Source organism: Dromiciops gliroides, chromosome 1 (assembly GCF_019393635.1).
Source record: "Dromiciops gliroides isolate mDroGli1 chromosome 1, mDroGli1.pri, whole genome shotgun sequence".
NCBI lineage: Eukaryota > Metazoa > Chordata > Mammalia > Microbiotheria > Microbiotheriidae > Dromiciops > Dromiciops gliroides.
This window is the reverse complement of record NC_057861.1, coordinates 36,940,114-36,961,762: the sequence shown is the minus strand read 5'-3', so window position 1 is coordinate 36,961,762 and position 21,649 is coordinate 36,940,114.

Sequence of the window (21,649 nt, the reverse complement as noted above, 5' to 3'; positions counted from 1 at the left end):
TGTAAAATGAGCTGGAGAAGGAAATGACAAACCATTCCAGTATCTTTGAACTGCTCCCCCTCCCCAATGGGGACACAAAGTCATTTCTGACTGAAAAAATTCAACAAGTCTTCCACAAATAACCATATAATCAATGGGAAGAGTAAGAACATACACACAGTACATTGATAGTGAAGTGTGCATGTAGGGAACATATGTGACCAAGGTAACCCATGTCTCACTTGTCAGAGCTTTCATTCCCTGCCTCTCCTTGAATAGTCTTCTCTTCAGCTCAACTCTCAATTGCCAGGCCTGCTTCTCCCCTGAATCTTTGGTTGATTCTCTTCTCTGCTGCCAGATGTTGCAATCCTTAGAATTGTTTCCACTCTCGAGTCATTGCCTCTCTGCATCTATAATTAAATGGGGAGTGTGTGTTTCTGTCTACTTAACTTTTTTGACTTCTCTCTAATGGAATGAATAGTTTAATGGTAAATTACCATGGTCAATTCATGGGAAATAATGGGAGGCAATAGAATTCCCTTGCTCACATCCTGCTACTCTCTGTTATAAATGCAGAGGTCAAATTCCAAAATGCTGAGCTGCTCTTGGACTCTCTTAAAGTCTCAAATTTAGCTATTAACCTCTTGATAACAAATTAACACTTCATTACCTGTTAAGGCAGCTAGGTGGCCAAATCTGGGAGCAAGAAGACCTAAGTTCAAATCTACTAGCTAAGTGACCCTGTTCAAGTCACTTATAACTGTTTGCCTCAATTTCCTCATTTGTAAAAATGAGCCGGAGAGGGAAACAGCAAACCACTCCAGTATCTTTGCCAAGAAAACCTCAAATGGGGTCACAAGGAGTCAAGCATACTGAACAACAACACCTGTTATTTACTCATTGCTCTCTGTGACCATATTAACTATGAGGATGGGGTGGGGGGGAATCTATTCTTTAATGGTTAACTTCCTCCCTCCACGTACATATGTGGACCCTGAGGCCCAGGGAAATGAAGTTATTTACCCACAGCTACATAGGTTTTAATCATCTGAAGTGGTATTTAAATCCAGGTTCTCAGACTTTAGAAGCAGAGCATATTCCAAGGCAGGAAAGAGCATGGTGTTAAGGCTAAAATTCTAGCTATACTGTCTAAAATATCTAATGAGTGGTCACCAATAAATTATAAGCTTTAGCAGGAGTTAGACTTTTAAGCATTTATTAAGGAGAATAAGAATTTGGTAAAGAGAGTAGGAAAGGCCTAGATTCATCTATCTATTAAAGGGAGAGCACATTTCTAGCTGCCTTCTCCTCCAGAGTCCTCAGGAAAGAGAGCGAGTCAGAGTGCCAGGCTCCCCCCTCTTCCTCCCACAAGCAAATGTCACTTCCTGACGCCAAAGGAAAGATGCATTATTTTGCCCTCAAAGACCTTCACCTCATGGCGGAACTTTTCTATAGTAAGTCTCCAGCAGGTGGCATCATTCCAATCATTACATTCCCCCCTTTGTTTCTTCAAGAAATGGGGTGTTTTCTTGATGAAACAGTCAAAAATAACAGAATATAATATCCTATGCTAACTAAAAATATGTTAATAACAATATAGAAAAGGGAGAGAGGAAAGTTTTGTCTAGAGGGGCAGTTTTTTTGTCTTCATGAACCTGCACTTTGACATTGGTCTTGCAAAGGGAGGGCCTCTGCAGAGAGTACATGTAACAGATAGTGTATATTATAACAGAAAGAGAAAAAGAAAAACAACAAAACCAAACTGTTCATTTAAAGTCCTTGAAAGTCTTTTCTTAGATGATTCTTGGTATGTCCTCTGGGTCTATTCATGGAATGGAAATCTATTCAGGATTTGATGTGTGGATGCTGGTAATCAGCCAGGAAAATTTCCTACAAAATTGAGCTTAACACAACTTTAAAATAGCTTTGTCAATAATCAAATCAAACAATGAAAGTTCTCAAAAACATGTCTAAGGGAATTCAGAATCTTAGTTGTTACACATGAAACATAAAATAAAACGAAAATTGAAACATTCTTTAAAACTTAATATTACTATAGTCTCCCCTTGTGGAGAGTAAATTTAGAAGACAATTGCTGCGATATTAATTTTTAAAAATAATTTTTATCTTTGTCTCATCACTTTTTGCACCATCTGCCTAATTATCCTTATGCCATTATGAGAAATTTAAAAATCTAATATAATTGGTAACAGATGTCAAGGCCAAATCCAACACTGTATTTATCATGACACCTGAGATAATTATGGGGGTTACCATAAAAGATCAGAGAAATTATGGGATATGAGCATTCCCACACTTGAGCTATTGCTCAAGTCATGCAGTATGCCAGGCTTAAAATAGACGGATGGAATATATGTCCATGCCACTGAACATATTGGAGGAAACTGAGTCAGACTTAATCACATGCATGGGATTGAGATGTCCATGGAATCAGGCATATAGGAAGGGGCATAGAAGCCAGGTGTAGAATGAGATGGGTGGGATCAAAACTTTCAGCCATCTGTACAATATTGTGGGGAAAAAGAAAAAAAAAATAATTAAACCAAGAGAATCCAGCCTCAGCATTTGGCAAAAGCTGTTCCCTTAGCCATACCTTGACTTCATACATGTCTCCCCTCATGTGACAGTTCAATGTCTGCTCTTGCATGTATTCCTCTTGTGATTGGATGGCATCTTGGCCAACTAGCATCTGATCACTCAGAATAAAGGCAATCTTAAATGATGATTTCCCATAATCCAAGTCTCATATGGATTTAAAAATTGAGGATAATAAATGATTGCAAAAATGTGAATACATCTTGACTCAGAATATAATATTAGTTATGCAACAATTTCAAATAATACCCCTTTTTTAACTAAGTATACCATTACTTTTGTGAAAAATTGGAACATGTTTAAATACAAGTTAAAGCACAACACAATTTCAAAGAAAACTTTTTTTTTTTTAGTGAGGCAATTGGGGTTAAGTGACTTGCCCAGGGTCACACAGCTAGTAAGTGTTAAGTGTCTGAGGCCGGATTTGAACTCAGTTACTCCTGACTCCAGGGCCAGTGCTCTATTCACTGCACCACCTAGCTGCCCCAAAACTTTTTTTTTTTTAAAAGAAAACTTTTACAATGTTCCCCTCTTTTTTTTTTTGGAATAGGATTATCAAAAATAATACATCTAGAATCAATTTACACTTGCCATGGCAACCAATTTGCCAGGGAAATGCCCTGTAGAGTTTGATCAAATAATAAGTTGAGAGGAAAAATAATAAAAACAAAAAACTCAGAATATGGGAGCACAACACTCCTAGAATTAACATTGCATTATGAAATTAAAACCATCTTGCAATGTTTCAAAATTAGATAGATGAATGAATAGAAGAAAATACACATGGAACAATAAAAGACAATGAAATTCAAACTAGGGAAATCTAAATGAACATGAACTTAATAATAAGAGTATTATAAAATATAAACTTGATCACATGACTATAAAAAGCTTTTACAAATATTCTCCTTTTTAATAAAAGCTAAGTATAAAACACAATCTCAAAAGCATGAAAATCTCTGAAAATAAACCCATACCATTAATTTTAAAATGTAGATGTAATAGCATAGAAATCCTATGTAACCTGTGAACTGACATTATTGCTCTGAGTGAATTTAGAACACTTTTGATTCTGATATCTAAAATCCCCAATAGTCATATCAATACTTTCCTGCTTGCTTCTACATTTCTGTAAAATATGTACCCTTCCATGGCAAAAGAAGTGGAATCTTGAACTATGATGATGATTGTCATTTTTATTCAGCTTAACTTTTTCTTCTTTAACCCCTCTATATTGTCTGTCGGTCTTTTCATAATGTAAATGCTTTAGAAGGTTACTAATTAAAGACAAAAGCAGATTAGCAAAATTATGAACAAAACAAGTATATCTGGAATTTAAAGGGTTTTCTAAGGTTGTCTCGGAATCACAGCTCAGCTGGGGTAGGGCTGAAAATGCAGGTAGAGAAAGCTGCACATGCGCATTAGATCTTTGGAATTCCCTGGCAGGGGAATCAAGGGGCTTGACCAAGGAAGGGGTAGAAGGTGTGCTCTGGAGAAGAGGAGAGGGACCAGGGCAATTTGAATCAAACTTGATTTTGAACTCAGGCCTGGTTTCCCCTTCCCCCAGTCCTAGGGGAATAAAAGCTTCTAGAGGTTGGGTTGTCATCTCCAGGCATGCAAAATTAGAGCAACAATTAGTGTTGAAACTTGGAAAAGCTGCAGGAATCAGAGATTTCTCTGAAAAAGCATGGCTGGGAGAGGGGGAGATATTTCCTTGTGTGAGCACCTTGCTGGCTCTTCTAACAAAAATAAAAATAAAAATAGAAAATCCACAAAAACAAAGCATTAACATGATCTTATCTCCCATTTGTCTGGTTAAATAGACTAAAATCAAAAATAGGGTATTTACGGAGTTGAAAAAACCCATTTGAAAATTTAAAGGGAAAAAACAGCCAGTACTTAGCAGTTTAAAGGGACAGGGTAGGGGAAATTTCTTACCCAACTAGAAGATCAGAAGATTGCGGTTCAGGTTCTTCTTCGTGGTCAGCCATCTGTAAAGGCTAACATTTTTGCTATACTGTCTAAAATATCTAATGAGTGGTTGCCAACAAATTATAAGCTTTATCAAGAGTTAGACTTTTAAGCATTTATTAAGGAGAATAAGAATTTGGTAAAGAGAGAAGGAAAGGTCTAGCTTCATCTATCTATTAAAGGGAGAGCACATTTCTAGCTGCCTTCTCCACCAGAATCCTCAGGAAAGAGAGCAAGTCAGAGTGCCAGGCCCCCCCCTCTTCCTCCCACAAGCAAATGTCACTTCCAGACGCCAAAGAAAAGATGCATGGTCTTGCCCTCAAAGACCTTCACCTCGGGGGGCGGAGCCAAGATGGCGGAGAGGAAGCAGCAAGCTGCCTGAGCTCTCCTTCTGTTCCCTCAAAACGAACATTAAATCAAGCCTCTGGACGGATTCTGAAACTACAGAACCTGCAAAGAGACAGAGAGACACAGTCCTCCAACCAGAGATAATTTAGAAGACTTCAGGAAAAGGTCGGTCTGACTCGGGCAAAAGGGAGGCCCAGCGCAGGGCAGCAACCCAGCGCCGAGGGGGTCGGGGCAAGTCAGCAGGAACTGCGGGCCACAGCCGAACAACTGAGGCTCCCGGAACCTGGTTCAAAAATCTGGTGGCCAAGAAGGACAGTGGAAAAACTTACCTGCACCGGCCGAGAGGGCCACAAACGGGGGGATCAGACGCCGGGGTCTGGTGCCTGGCTGGCCGAGCACAATCATACAGGAAGTGCAGGGCGGGGCATCTCCACACACCATAAAGGCCTCAGAGTAAAAGCCCGGTCACACAGCACCTATACACCGGCACAAGAAGCCCAAAACAGGGACCCTGGTTCCCCCAGAGCAGACTTCAACTTAAAGAATAAATAAATAAGCTGCAATAATGAGTAAGAAGCAAAAAAGAGCCCTCTCCATTGAGAGCTTCTGTATCAATAGGGAAGAAACCAACACAAACTCAGATGAGGACAATAGCCTCAAATTGTCTACATCTGAAGCCTCACAAGGGAAGGTGAATTGGTCGCAAGAACAAAAAGCCTTCCTGGAAGAGCTCAAAAAGGATTTTAAAAATCAATTGCAAGAGGTAGAAGAAAAAATGGGGAGAGAAATGAAAGCAAAACAAAAAAACTATGAAAAAAGAATCAGCAGCTTGGAAAAGGAAGCTGAAGAAAACAAAGCCTTAAAAAATTCATTTGGCCAAATGGAAAAAAAGCTGCATAATCTCACTGAAGAAAACAATACCTTAAAAAATTAACTTAGCCAAATGGAAAAAAAGGTGCATAATCTCACTGAAGAAAACAATACCTTAAAAAATTCACTTAGCCAAATGGAAAAAAAGGTGCATAATCTCACTGAAGAAAACAATGCCTTAAAAATTAAAGTGGGACAGTTGGAAGATAAGGAATCCATGAGACACCAAGAATCAGTCAAGCAGAATAAAAAAAAATGAAAAAATAGGAGAAAATGTGAAATACCTCATTGGAAAGACAACTGATCTGGAAAACAGATCGAGGAGAGACAATTTGAGAATCATTGGACTGCCTGAAAGCCATGACCAGAAAAAGAATCTAGATACCATATTCCAGGAAATTATTAAGGAGAACTGCCCTGATATTATACAATCAGAGGATAAAATCATCATTGAAAGAATCCATCGATCACCTCCTGAAAGAGACCCCAAAAGGAAAACTCCAAGGAATATTGTAGCCAAATTCCAGAATTATCAGGTGAAGGAGAAAATACTCCAAGCAGCCAGAAAGAAGCAATTTAAATATCATGGAGCCACAGTCAGGATTGCTCAGGACCTGGCAGCTTCAACATTAAAGGACCGCAAGGCTTGGAATATGATATTCCGGAAGGCAAAGGAGATTGGATTGCAGCCGAGAATCTATTACCCAGCAAAAATGTGCATTTTCTTTCAGGGGAAAAGATGGACATTTAATGACATTGGGGACTTTCAATCTTTCCTGGTGAAAAGACCAGAACTGAATAGAAAATTTGATATCAACATACAAGACTCAAGAGAAGTTTAAAAAGGTAAACAGAGGGGAAAAAAAAGTTACCCTATTAGGTTAAACTGTTTATATCCCTACACAGGAAGATAATACTCATAACTCTTAAGAACTGTAAATGTATTTGGGCAGAGAGAAGGACTTTATATAGAGGGTATAAATATAAATTGTCTTTGATGTGATGATACAAAAGAATTAAGGGGATAAAAAGGGAGTCTATGGGGAGGAGAGGAAAGGGGAGGTGGAATGGGATGAATTATATCATATGAAGAGGTGGAAAAAAACCTATTATAATAGAGGGAAAGAAAGGAGGGGGGAACATGGTTTCAACCCTATTCTCATTAGATTTGACTCAAAGAGGGAATAACATATACGTTCATTGGGATAAAGAAACTTAACTCATTCTTTAGGGAAACAAAAGGGGAAGGGAAAGGGGGGGGACTGATAGAAGGGAGGACAAAAGCAAGGGAGAAAAGGGTAAAGAAAAGAGAGGGGGGTGATAAAAAGGGAGGGCAGATTGGGGGAGGCAGCGGTAAGAAGTAAAACGTCGGAGGGTGAAAGAAGGGGGGAAAAGTACAAAGGGGGTAAATAGAATGGAGGGGAATAGACAGTCAGTAATAATAACTGTGAATGTGAATGGGTTGAACTCTGCTATAAAACGGAAGCAAATTGCAGAGTGGATTAAAAACCAGAACCCTACAATATGCTGTTTACAAGAAACACATTTGAAGCAGAGAGATACACACAGAGTAAAGGTAAAAGGCTGGAGCAGAATATATTATGCCTCAGCTAAAGTAAAAAAGGCAGGGGTAGCAATCCTTATCTCAGACAAAGTGCAGGCAAAAATAGATCTCATTAAAAGAGATAAGGAAGGAAATGACATCTTACTTAAAGGTACTATAGATAATGAAGTAATATCAATATTGAATATGTATGCGCCAAGTGGTATAGCATCCAAGTTCTTAGAGGAGAAGTTAAATGAGTTACAAGAGGAATTAGATAGTAATACTATACTAGTGGGGGATCTGAATCTCCCCCTCTCAGAATTAGATAAATCTAGCCAAAAAATAAATAAGAAAGAAGTGAAAGAGGTGAATAGATTACTAGAAAAGTTAGACATGATAGATGTTTGGAGAAAATTGAATGGGGATAGAAAGGAATATACCTTTTTCTCAGCAGTACATGGCACATTTTCAAAAATTGACCATGTATTAGGGCACAAAAACATCATAGTCAAATGTAGAAAGGCAGAAATAGTAAATGCATCCTTCTCAGATCATGATGCAATAAAAATTACATGTAAGAAAGAGCCAGGGAAAAGTAGAATGAAAATCAATTGGAAACTAAATAATTTCATTCTAAAGAATGAATGGGCCAAACAAGAAATCATAGAAACAATCAATAACTTTATCCAAGAGAATGACAATAATGAGACAACATACCAAAATCTATGGGATGCAGCCAAAGCAGTGCATAGGGGAAAATTTATAGCTCTAAATGCTTACATGAATAAGAAAGAGAAAGAGGAGATTAATGAATTGGGCATGCAACTTAAAAAGCTAGAAAAAGAACAAATTAGAAATCCCCAATTAGACACTAAATTAGAGATCCTGAAAATTAAAGGAGAAATCAATAAGATTGAAAGCAAAAAAAACTATAGAATTAATCAATAAAACTAAGAGCTGGTTTTATGAAAAAAACAATAGATAAAATATTGGTTAATTTGATTAAAAAAAAGAAAGAAGAAAACCAAATTACCAGTATCAAAAATGAAAAGGGTGATGTTACCACCAATGAAGTGGAAATTAAAGCAATAATTAGGAAATATTTTGCCCAACTGTATGCCAATAAATTTGACAATCTAAATGAAATGGATGAATATTTACAAAAATACAAACTGCCCAGGTTAACTGAAGAGGAAATAAAATCCTTAAATAAATCCATATTAGAAAAAGAAATTGAACAAGCTATTAATGAACTCCCTAAGAAAAAATCCCCAGGGCCAGATGGGTTTACGGGTGAATTTTACCAAACATTTAAAGAACAATTAATTCCAATATTATACAAATTGTTTGGAAAAATAGGTGAAGAAGGAGTTCTACCAAATTCGTTTTATGACACAAATATGGTGGTGATACCAAAACCAGGCAAAGCAAAAACAGAGAAAGAAAATTATAGACCAATTTCCCTAATGAATATTGATGCTAAAATCTTAAATAAGATATTAGCAAGGAGATTACATCAAGTGATCACCAGGATAATACACTATGACCAGGTGGGATTTATACCAGGAATGCAGGGCTGGTTCAACATTAGGAAAACTATTAACATAATCAACCACATCAATAAGAATACCAACCAAAATCATATGATTATCTCAATAGATGCAGAGAAAGCTTTTGACAAAGTACAGCACCCATTCCTAATAAAAACACTAGAGAGTTTAGGAATAGGGGGAGCTTTCCTTAGAATAATAAACAGTATCTACCTAAAGCCATCAGCAAGTATTATATGCAATGGAGATAAATTAGAGGCCTTCCCAATAAGATCAGGGGTGAAACAGGGATGTCCATTATCACCCCTATTATTTAATATTGTTCTAGAAATGTTAGCTTTAGCAATCAGAGAAGAGAAAGGAATTAAAGGAATTAGAATAGGCAAGGAGGAAACAAAACTATCACTCTTTGCAGATGATATGATGGTATACTTAAGGAATCCTCGAGAATCAAGTCAGAAATTACTTGAAACAATTAACAACTTTAGCAAAGTGGCAGGATATAAAATAAATCCACATAAATCATCAGCATTTCTATACATGACCAACAAAATCCAGCAGCAAGAGATAGAAAGAGAAATTCCATTTAAAGTAACGGTAGGTAATATAAAATACTTGGGAGTCTACTTGCCAAGACAAACCCAGGAACTCTATGAACACAACTACCAAACACTCTTCACACAAATCAAATCAGATCTAAATAATTGGAAAGATATCAATTGCTCATGGATAGGCAGAGCTAATATAGTAAAAATGACAATACTGCCTAAATTAATTTACTTATTCAGTGCCATACCAATCAGGCTACCTAAAAATTATTTTATACAGCTAGAAAAAATAATAACAAAATTCATCTGGAAAAACAAAAAATCAAGAATATCCAGGGAAATAATGAAAAAAAATTCACAGGAAGGTGGGTTAGCGGTACCAAACCTGGAGCTTTACTATAAAGCGGCAGTCATCAAAACTATCTGGTACTGGCTAAAAAATAGAGTGGTAGATCAATGGAATAGGCTAGGCTCAGGAAATGCAGTAGTAAATGACACTAGTAATGTAGTGTTTGATAAACCCAAAGACTCCAGCTTCTGGGATAGGAACTCAATATTTGACAAAAACTGCTGGGAAAACTGGAAGATAGTATGGCAGAAATTAGGCATAGACCAACATCTTACACCTTATACTAAAATAAGGTCAAAATGGATACATGATTTAGACATAAGAGGTGATACCATAGGTAAATTAGGAGAGAAAGGAATAGTGTACCTATCAGATCTTTGGAAAGGAGAACAGTTTTTGACCAAACAAGAGATAGAGTATATTATAAAATGCAAAATGGATGATTTTGATCATATTAAATTAAAAAAATTTTGTACAAACAGAAGCAATACATCCAAAATTGGAAGGGAGGCAGAAAACTGGGAAACAATTTTTGAGGCCAGTACTTCTGATAAAGGCCTCATCTCTAAAATATATAGGGAATTAAATCAAATTTATAAGAATCCAAGTCATTCCCCAATTGAGAAATGGTCAAAGGATATGAACAGGCAGTTTTCTGATGAAGAAACCAAAGCTATCTATTCCCATATGAAAAAATGCTCTAAATCTCTAATGATTAGAGAGATGCAAATTAAAACAACTCTGAGGTACCACCTGACACCTATCATATTGGCTAAAATGACAAAAAAGGAAGATATTAAATGTTGGAGAGGCTGTGGGAAAATTGGAACACTAATGCATTGTTGGTGGAGCTATGAGCTGATCCAACCATTCTGGAGAGCAATTTGGAATTATGCCCAAAGGGCAATAAAGCTGTGCATACCCTTTGACCCAGCAATCCCACTTTTAGGTCTTTTGCCCAAAGAAATCATGGAAGGGGGAAAGGGACCCACATGTACAAAAATATTTATAGCTGCTCTTTACGTGGTAGCAAGGAATTGGAAGTTGAGGGGTTACCCATCAATTGGGGAATGGCTGGACAAGTTGTGGTATATGAATACAATGGAATACTATTGTGCTGTAAGAAATGATGAGCAGGAAGAGTTCAGAGAAACCTGGAGGGTCTTACGTGAGCTGATAATGAGTGAGATGAGCAGAACCAGAAGAACATTGTACACAGTATCATCAACATTGAGTGTTGACCTACTGTGATGGACTATATTCTTCTCACCAATGCAATGGTACAGAAGAGTTCCAGGGAACTCATGATAGAAGAGGATCTCCAAATCCAAGAAAAAAAAAGAAAGAAAGAACTGTGGAGTATAGATGCCGATTGAACCATATTATTTCTTTTGTTTTGGGTGCTGTTGGTTTTTTTTTTTCTATTTTGAGGTTTAGCATCACTGCTCTGATTTTTTCTCTTGTAACAGGGTTAATGCAGAAATAGGATTAATGTTATTAGGTGTATATATATATATATATATATATATATATGTGTTTGTATATATCTATATCTATATGTATAGAGATATATAGATATAACCTCTATCAGATTACCTGCTGTCTAGGTGAGGGGAGAGGGAGGGGAGGGAGGGAGAAAAATCTGAAATTGTAAAGCATGTATAAACAAAAGTTGAGAACTATCTTTACATGTAACGGAAAAAATAAAATATCTCATAAAAAAAAAAAGACCTTCACCTCATGGCGGAGCTTTTCTACAGTAAGTCTACAGCAGGTGGCATCATTCCAATTGTTACAGTGGCAAAGTCAATGGAATTCCAGATCTGGCATCAGGAAGATGTGAATTCAAAGACCAATTCTGACACTGTGTGACAATGGACAAATCATCTAACTTCTCTTTGTTCATCTATAAAGTGGGGAGATGCCTGTAGAACTCCCTCACCCTGTTCTGAGATTCAAATTGGATAATGTATTTATTTATTCTGGACATTTTAATTTACCATATCAATATTCAGCCTATCAATCAAAAAGCATGAATTAAATACCTAATATGTGTCAGGCACTGTATGTCAATATCAATTGTTGTTATAACTATATTATTGACCAGAACAGACAAATTCTGAGCTGAATCCTTTAGCTGGAACTACTATCAGTTTCCCCTGGTTTGAAAATGAGTTTAATGTGGGTGAGAGTTTAACACATGAGCTCTTATGATATTTACCAATTATAGTCAATGAACTTAGTGACCTTTTTCCTAGGAGAATAACAGGAACTGGTTTTGTGCCTATGAATAAGGCCTTTCCTATATAGTGAACTCACACGTGTGTTTAGGAGGAGTAAGAAGAGAAGAGGAAGAGAAAAAGGAGAAGGAAGAAGAGGAAGTAAAGAAAGAGGTTGAAGAATCTAGAAAATTGTCATGAGGGAGGTAAAACATGGTGGGAAGTCTTAATAAAATAGGAGTCACCAATCAGATGAGCAGGGATCATAAGGGTTTCCCTAGGGTGGGAAGGCAGTAGTGGAGGAGAAAGAAGAGTAGCCTAATAAGTTGAGTCAAAAGTATGTGAAAGCAATGAGCACCCATGGTGATAGAGGAAATAAAAACAGCCTCATATGGGATTAAAGGGAAGGTCTTAGAATGAGTGCTAAGAAGCTTGGGTCTTTGGAGACATTAATTTTCCTCTCTGGGCCTCAACTTCCACATTAAAGTAAGGGTAAGCTTTTATGATCTTTCTGGTCCCTTCTAGTGTTGATATACCTCAATTAAATATTTATCAAGCACTCAATAGGGACCTAGCTAGTACCTAGCACTGTTCTAGGTTCTAGAGATACAGAAACAGAAATAAACCAGTTCCTGTCCCCAAGGAGGATATGTTCTATTGGCCTAAAGCCACCTTCATTCAACAAACATGTATTAAGTATATACAACGTGCTGGGCACAACGGTATCTGCTTGGGCAAAGATAATAGATGAGATAATGGCAGAATTCAACATGATTGACCAATGCAGGGATGGAAAACCCCCTTGAAGGCAGAGGCTAATCAAATTCACTAGGCTCTTTTTAGGCTAATGTGAAAGAGATTGCCTCAAGAGGCCAGAAAATAGTTGTTACTTGAGATAGCTATCTTCTCTCTGGAAGGGTCTTCAAGTAGAGACTGAATAGGCAAAGTTGAGCTTACTGTATTCGTGGGGGGCATCCTGGACAGGAACAGGTTGGATTGAATGGAGCTCTCTTCCTACTCTGAGTTTCTGCAACTGTGTCAAATATCAAGTGTTGTCCATACCTTGGCAAAGCAGCCAGACTCTATGCTTGGGGCCTAAGTCTGAAATTCTGAGGCTCTGTAATAATAGAAATGCAATAAACCACCCCCAACATTGTTGAGATATCATCCTGGCCAGAGGCAAACAACTCAAGTGTTCATTTTTTTCAAGTACAAATATATCCTTTAACCTTCAAGGGAGACAAGCTGGTTATCAGGAAAAGGGAACAAAAAAGAATAAATATTTAGACATACATTTAGAATGTTTCTTCTTGGATCCAAATGGCATTTTTATTTTATAGGAGAATGTTTCCCCATGAGATGAAGTAGCTGTTTGATGTATTTAACATGTTTTTCCTTTCTTTGTATCCCCAGAACTTTCTTTACTTTTCCAGTAGAATCATATAAATTGATGCCCTCAATATATAGGGTCAAGTGGTCAATCAACTGTTTTAGCATTATTCTCTCTTTGTCTTGAAAGTCAATACTCAGCTCTATTCAGGAGTAATGATCATGGATTTAAGACTGGGAAAACCTTAGTGACATTAAACTATCTCTTTGGTAAGTGTCATGATCTAGATAATTTGCCCTTGACATTATTATATTAGCGGTATGTTTTCATTTTAAAAAATCACCACAGGTTTCTATGTAGACATAATATATTCTAGCATTCTAACTGTGTTTGCATCTTCTGTATATATTTGTAGTACCTCATTAAGCCATGAATGTAAAACTAAGTCAAAGGCTTTGTGATAATCAATAAGAGAATATGTGGCAGATTACTTTCAGTTGGCTTATTTTGCTGGGATGGGGGGGGCGGGGAATAATGACTGAATCAATAACCAGCTGCTCTTTTACCTCTGGGACTTTTGGGGCACATACTTTTTTAAAGTTATGCTTTCTGTTAAGGAAAATGGGTTCATGCATTAGAGAGGAGGCTGGTTAAGTGCTTTGTAAACAATTTTTGTACCAATGGGAAATGTTTGAGCCTATAATTAAGAACTTTAGCTGAACCTGATACTTTCCAGCTTTTCAGAGAAATTAGAATTTCACTGACCTTCCTTTATATAAGTCCTCTATATTTCTTTAAGAATTTACAATCTTTTGTTTTGTGTTTGATCCAATTGCTTTTCTGGTAACCACTTAAGTGATTTTCCTAAAATGCAGGACAAATCATGTCACAACTCCCTGTCCCCCCTCAATAAACTTCAGTGGCTTCCTATTGTCTCCAGGAGCAAATACAAAATGCTGTTGGATTTTGAAAGCCCTTCTCAGTCTAGCCCCTTCCTACCTTTTCACTCTTTTTATACCTTACTCCCTGACTCTTACTCTTCAATTCAGTGAAACTGGCCTCACTGGAGGTTCAAAACACAATATTCTGGCATCATTCTGGGCATTTTCTGTAACTGTCTAGCATTCCTAGGATACTCTTCCTCCTCTGCTCTTGACCACTGACCTCTCTTTAAATCCCAATTAAAATTTCAGCTTTGACAGGAAGTATTGTCTATGCCCTCTTATTTCCAGTTCTTTCTCTATTATATTTGTTTCCTATTTATCCTGTATATAGATTGTTTTGTATATATCTGCTTGTATATTGTCTCCCCCATTTGATTTCAAGCTCCTTGAGGGCAGAGATTGCCTTTTATATCTTTTTGTATCCCTAGTGCTTATCCCAGTGGCTGGCGCATGGAAGTTGCTCAAATGTTTGTTGATTCATTGGTTATTTGTATCAGGGTTCTTTCCATCATAAAGAGAACCAGGAATTTTCCACCTCCTTATTTTTCAAGGTTTCTCTGTCACCTTGTATTTCTTTTCTGAGTCCTTTAAAAGAGCATGATCTTTGATTGATTTTTAATTATCTTTTCCTCTGCTGCTTTGCCTTGTATCACTTTAATCACTTGACTTTTGCTATTGATAAAAGGTATCAAGAATTTCTGACATATTTTTTCCAGAATGTATTTCACATTATATTTTAATTGCCTTTTCTTGAGTAATCTGCTGTTCAAATTTTCCACTGTGTGTACTAGGTAAGTATTGATTTAATTGACCAGTGTCTCCTCACATAGGTCTTCAACAGTTTTCTCTAGCTATTTATGTCATGGTAGCATTTGATACCTCTCCTTAAAAGTATGCCTAAATGGGGGCAACTAGATGGCACAGTGGATAGAGCACTGGCCCTGGATTCAGGAGTACCTGAGTTCAAATCTGGCCTCAGACACTTAACACTTACTAGCTGTGTGACCCTGGGCAAGTTACTTAACCCCAATTGCCTTACTAAAAAAAAAAAAAAAGAGTATGCCTAAATGGCTTCACTTTCCTTCTATTTGTCTTACTGGGATGAAGGAAGGAAACAAGCACTTATTAATGCCCTATTATGTGTCAGACACTTTGCTAAGTGCTTTACAAATATCTAATTTGATACTAACATCCCTGGGAGGTAGGTGCTATCACAGTTTCCTTTAGTACTGTGTAATTTAAGATTCTAAATGTGGATTCTAATCTGTTGCCCCAGCTTTGGGGGAAACTGACTAAAATCACTGATAAAACAAGTTTAGGTTTTTAAGGGTTTATTGAAAAATAGAAAGAGAAAGATTGAGAACAGAATTCCAACAGCCTGACATTCCTATCTTTCCTCAAATTTCCTGTGAAGTCCTCTGCTGCCACCACCATCAACCCAAAAGAGACAGAGCTCTCCGCGCAGGCCCTCTTTCCTCCTTCCTGTCTCCTCCCAGAAAATAGGAGGCTCCTCAAGTTATTGGCTGGTAGCCTTGATAGACAGCACCCATGAGCAAACATCACTTCCTGACACCAAGGAAAAGCCACATGGCCTTGCCCTCTGAGGCATTCTCCTCATGGTGGAGCTTTCCTATAGTAAGTCTCCAGTAGGTGGCATCATTCCAATCATTACAGTAATTTATAATTATTATTTAATTTAATCCTAACAACAACCCTAGGTGGTAGGTGCCATTATCATCCCCATTTTACAGATGAAGAAACTGAGGCAAATAGGGGTTAAATGACTTTCCCAGGATCATTGAGTGAGTAAATATCTGAGGCTGGATTTGAACTCAGGTTTTCCTGATTCCAGCCTTGGTGCTCGATATACTGTGCCACATAACATAGATGAATATTGCAACTGGGCCTTAAAAGTCTCTCCCCCTCTCCATCCCCATCTCCCTTCTTCTCCTCGGTCTGTTTCTGTGTTCATCTTCATCTTTGTCTTCATCTTCATCTTCTCTCTCAGAAGACTTACTCTTTTGATTTCTTTGTCTCTTGTCCCTCACTCCTATCCTTTTTTCTTTTTCTCTTCTCTTTTTGTCCTCTGTCTCTCATTCTCTCTGTCTGGTTTTATTTCTCTCCATATCTCCCATATCTATCTCATTCTTCCCCAACCTTGTCTTTTTCTTTTTCCCTCTCCCTCCTCCATTTTTCTGTTATGGATTGGAAAGTCTGTGTAGCTTTATAAAGAAGACTTACTTAATCCCCAGGAGAGGTAATCCATCATCATTCTATTTTTAGCATTTTTTTCTTTTTACATTTTCTATATAGTGTTACTTTTAAGTCTTATATATTCAATTTTTAGAAGTCGTTTTGATAGATTTTTATGCTTGTGTTGAACTAAAAATTTCCATGTCAATAAATCCCTTTATTATTTTCCATTAGATCTTTGTCTCTTCAAAATGTGTTGGACACAGTAGCACATCCTGTAATCTCTGCTTCTAGACATGCTGAGGCTGATATAACTCTTGAATTCAGGGAATCTGAGCTACAATGGGTTAAGTCAATCAGGGAGCTACACTAAGTTCTTCACTAACATGGTGAGCCTCTAGGAGCAGGAGACCCACGTTTGCCTAAGCAGGAGTGAATTGGTAGAGGAGGTCAAAATTCCAGTGATGTACAGAGTATTAATAGTCCCTGCTTGTATTTCCAGCCTGAGAAAAACAGGGAGACTCAATCTTATTTGTTATTGTTCAGTCATGTTTGACTTTCATGACCCCATTTGGAGTTTTCTTCACAAATATACTGGGGTGGTTTGCCATTTCCTTCTCCAGCTCATTTGAAAGATGAGGAAACTGAGGCAAACACAGGATTAAATGATTTGCCCAGGATCACACAGCTAGGATGTGTCTGAGCCCAGATTTGAACTTAGAAAGATGACTCTTCCTGACTCCAGACTGGGCATACTATCCACTATGACACCTAGTTGCCTCAGCCTTAACAAACAAATAAAAACAAAGAATGAATGAATAAATGAAAGAGTGAATGAATAAGTTGCCTGTCTTTTTTTTTGTGGGGCAAATGGGGCTTAAGTGACTTGCCCAGGGTCACACAGCTAGTAAGTGTCAGGTATCTGAGGCCAGATTTGAACTCAGGTCCTCCTGAATCCAAGGCCGGTGCTTTATCCACTGTACCACCTAGCTACCCCCAGTTGCCTGTTTAGTTTAATGTGAGTTGGTCTGTTGATCTAAAACTGGGAAATTTCTGAAATGCCAACTACATCACTTACAGATTTGGGGTGCTCTAATTTCATTAACGCATCTGGGTAGTACAGCAGATAGAATGCTGGACCTGAAGTCGGGGAGACTTATCTTCCTGAGTTCCAATCTGGCCTCAGTTCTTAATAGCTCTATGACCCTGGTCAAGTCACTTAACTCTGTTTGCTCCAGTTTCCTCATCTGTCAAATGAGCTGAAGAAGGAAATAGCAAACTACTCCAGTATCTTTGTCAAGAAACCTCCATATGGGTTCATGAAGAGTTGGACACGATTGAAACAACTGAGCAAGTGGTATAGTGGATAAAGCAATGGCCCTGCATTCAGGAGGACCTGAATACAAATCCAGCCTTAGATACTTGACACTTACTATCTGTGTGACCCTGGGTAAGTCATTTAACCCTCATTGCCCTACAAGAAAACAAAAACAAAACCAAACCAAACAAAACAAAAAAGCAGTTGGTATATACCAAAGACAATGAACCCACCACTCTGACTTCAAATTCATTGTCTTTTCTATCTCACTAAGTCACTACCTCTTGATAACTATTTTCTTAGCAGAATTAACATGGCATGGTGAATAGAAAGTTGACATCAGAGCCAGGAAGACCAAGGATCCTGTCTAACCTCAGACATGTGAATAACTTGGTAAGCCATTCAACCTGTCAATGCCCTAGGCAAATCTTTAAGACTATAAGTTGCAGAGAAAGCGCCAATTTGTACTTAGTAAAAGGGGTTGTCCTATCTAGGATTTCTTTGTGTCAATGAAACCACAGGTCCAGTCTCCATGCCTTATAAGTTTTGTTTTTGGAGACTTGTCCTGGGTCACACATCCAGTAACTATCCAAGGCTGAATTTGAACTCACGTCCTCCTGACTCTAGGGCAGGTGCTCTATCCACTGTACCATCTAGCTGCTCACCTGTGCCTCATAGGTGGAAAACTTTAAGTCAGAGTCAGAACCCAAATCATAGCCTCCCAGAACCTGAATTCTCTTTTGTCCTCCCTCTACCACAGAACAATCCCCTAACATTGAAATGCTGTTCTCTCAGTGGGAACACACTCATCTAAAGTGATTTATTGATGTGCCAGACTGCCTGTATAGGTCCTAAGGGCCTACAAATCCTTAATATAAGTTTCTAAAAGGAGGTGTCTCCTATCAATCTTCCATATTCTGGGGGGACTGCTCTTACAATGATATTTACTGCCTTTCTTAATGGCCTTAAAATCAATGGACCTGTTGTAAGTATTTGAACATAAGCCTCCTGGCCTTTTGACTATTATAGGGCTCTATGTCTCTTTATTTATTGAAAGCAAGAAGAAGAGTATGTCTAGATTTAGAGATAGCAAGGGACCTTGTTTATGAATGACTAATTACTTCAGGGATGTTTCACAGGGATCCTCAATCCTGCTCTTATCTGAGCAATACCTTTGACGTGCCAAAATATTAAAAGGTCATCAATCCATTCCAGTGTGTAAAGAGCCAAGAAGATTTGGGTTTGAATCCTACTTCATTCTTTCTATCCATGTGATTCGGAACAAGTCTCTTAGGTTCAATTTCCTCATCTTTAAAATTAGGATAATGGCAGGACTCATTCCACAAAGTTGCAAGAACCAAATGAGATAATGAATGCAGCAAAGTCACATAAATGCCAGTGGTTATTATTGATAGCCCCAACACGGTTCAGATATGGGTTAGACAAGATGGCCAGTTAGAAAACAAAAGAAAATAAATACATCCTGCCTTAATGGAGAGAAAGCTTGGTGCTTTACAACATTCCTTGACTGTGTGGTACTCTCCCCATAGGGGCAGGGAGCTGGAGTGAACTGGAAGTTCTCTCTTTAGGCTAGAAACCAAACTCATTTGGTTTGATCAGTGTGTACCAGCACGGGTCCACTGCATCCAAGAGGGTCCTTGCCTCACAAAGAACCCTACTACTTTGGGCTCATTTAGGTATTAAGTGCTAAAATGAAGTCATCATTAAGTCCAAGGGAGACAGAGGGTCTTTCCCAATAAAGGACCCCTCTACTCTATACCTTCACAGAAGCCTAATATCAGAAATGACTTAAACTTCCAAAAGAAAAGACAATAAACCTTCTGATCCCAGAAAGAATAGTTAGTCCCCACAGAGATCCCAGAGCACATTACTCTCTACCCACAGAAATTTCACTTGGATGAAAATTCCTCCTTGATTCCCTCAGTACAAAAGACCATTCAGCTGTAGCCTGGACAAAATTTATAGGCATATTTTTAACCAAATTTCATCCAGAGGTCACTGTACCGTGACATTGCCTATGATACAAGGAGCCCTGGTTTAGACAAGTCCAGGGAAATTTCCTCTGAATCAAAAGGAATCTTAAATTTCCTTAAATACCTTTCTTCCCACTGCAAGGGCAACTGAAATGGAGTTTGAAGCTCACCCTTTAGTGGACAAGTAAGGTTAATTTAAAGAAAATATACTCAGAAAGCCCTCAAGGAAAAGTGGAGTTCTAAAATGGAATTTGGTGCTGACGGTTGGGGTTGCTAGGAGAGCAGGTAAACCTTTTCCTTTGCATCTGTAGTGCATAAGGTTCTCAGACAAACTGTCTTGATGTATTTCACTAATAAGGCAAACATTCTGTGTCTGCTTAAAAGTCTTAAAAGGTCTGCTTCCAAAGGAAACAAAAAAAAATCTATGAGCTAGGAGCCATCATTTTAGGGATTCGAAATCCATAAATGTCATATTTTATACTCATACTGGGTACAGTGAAATAGTAGCTATTGACACAAAGCATTCAAACAAGCAAAAGTTATGAAGAAGAAAGTGGTCATATTTTAAAGGAAATGCACTAGAATAGAGAACATCCAATTATAATCTAAAAGAGAAAAAAGATCCTAAAAACTAGGATATCCAATATCAGTGGGGCCTAGTGTCCCCTTTTCTGCTTATCAGTAACAAAAATCCCCAGTAGATAATTTCTTCAGAAGGTTCCCATAAATGCAAAGGATGGACCACTCCCTTCCTGAAACACACCCTCTGAAGCTCCTATTAAACTTTACCCTCACATTGAAGAGTCAGGTACAAAAAACGTGGCTTCTATGTTTCTTCCAGGTTCTGGGGTTATTTCTGGGGGTTTGGGAGCATTTTTTATAATACTGTCTAGTTCACAGCCTCTCCACTCCACTCCCAGCCCCCAAATCATTGTTTTCTACCATGATAAAACTGTTGGCATCAATTGGTTAGCTAGTCTTAAGTAAGCTCTTAGAAAGGAACAATTCTTGGGGCAGTGGATAAAGTACTGGCCCTGGATTCAGGAGGACCTGAGTTCAAATCCAGCATCAGACACTGGATACTTACTAGCTGTGTGACCCTGGGCAAGTCCTTTAACCCTCATAAAAAAGGAGAAATTCTTAGCTGCTATAGTAAGAACACTTGATACAAAGCATTGCTTCTCTAAAATCTGGGGCGAACACTTGATATAAAGCATTGCTTCTCTAAAGTCTGGGGCATAATGTCCTTTCTGTCAGTATGGATAGAGTCCAAGGGAAAGTGGGCTCTAGCTTACAAAGCACATGTGGAAAAGGAAGAGGGAAAGGGAAGAAACATTTAAATAGTACCTATAATATGCCAAGGACTGTGCTAAACAACGCTGGGAGGTAGATGCCATTATTGCCCTCATTTTGTGGTTGAGGAAATTGAGGTGGACTGAATTAATTGACTTGCCCAGGGTCAGAGAACTATTAAGTATCTGGGACAATATTTGAACCCAGGTCTTCCTGATTCCTGGCCTATCACTCCATCCAGTTTACCATATAACTGCCTCAAACAGATAATGCAACACTCCTGAAAGTCCTTTTGCTGGAGATGTTTGCTTTAGGTAAGGTGTATATTTTCTGCTGTGTCCTTCATAGAATCTTATGGCTTTAAGGGGTCTCAGTGGGTTGAATTCTAGGCCTGGAGTCAGGAAGAGCATGGTTCAAATATGGATCAGACACTTGATAGTTGCGTAAACCATGGCAAGTCACTTTACCTCTGTTTACCTCAGGTTCTTCAATTGTAAAATGGGGATAATGATAACACCTACCTCCCAGGGTCATTGAGATTATATTTGCAAAATGCTTAGTACACATAAGAAATGACAAGT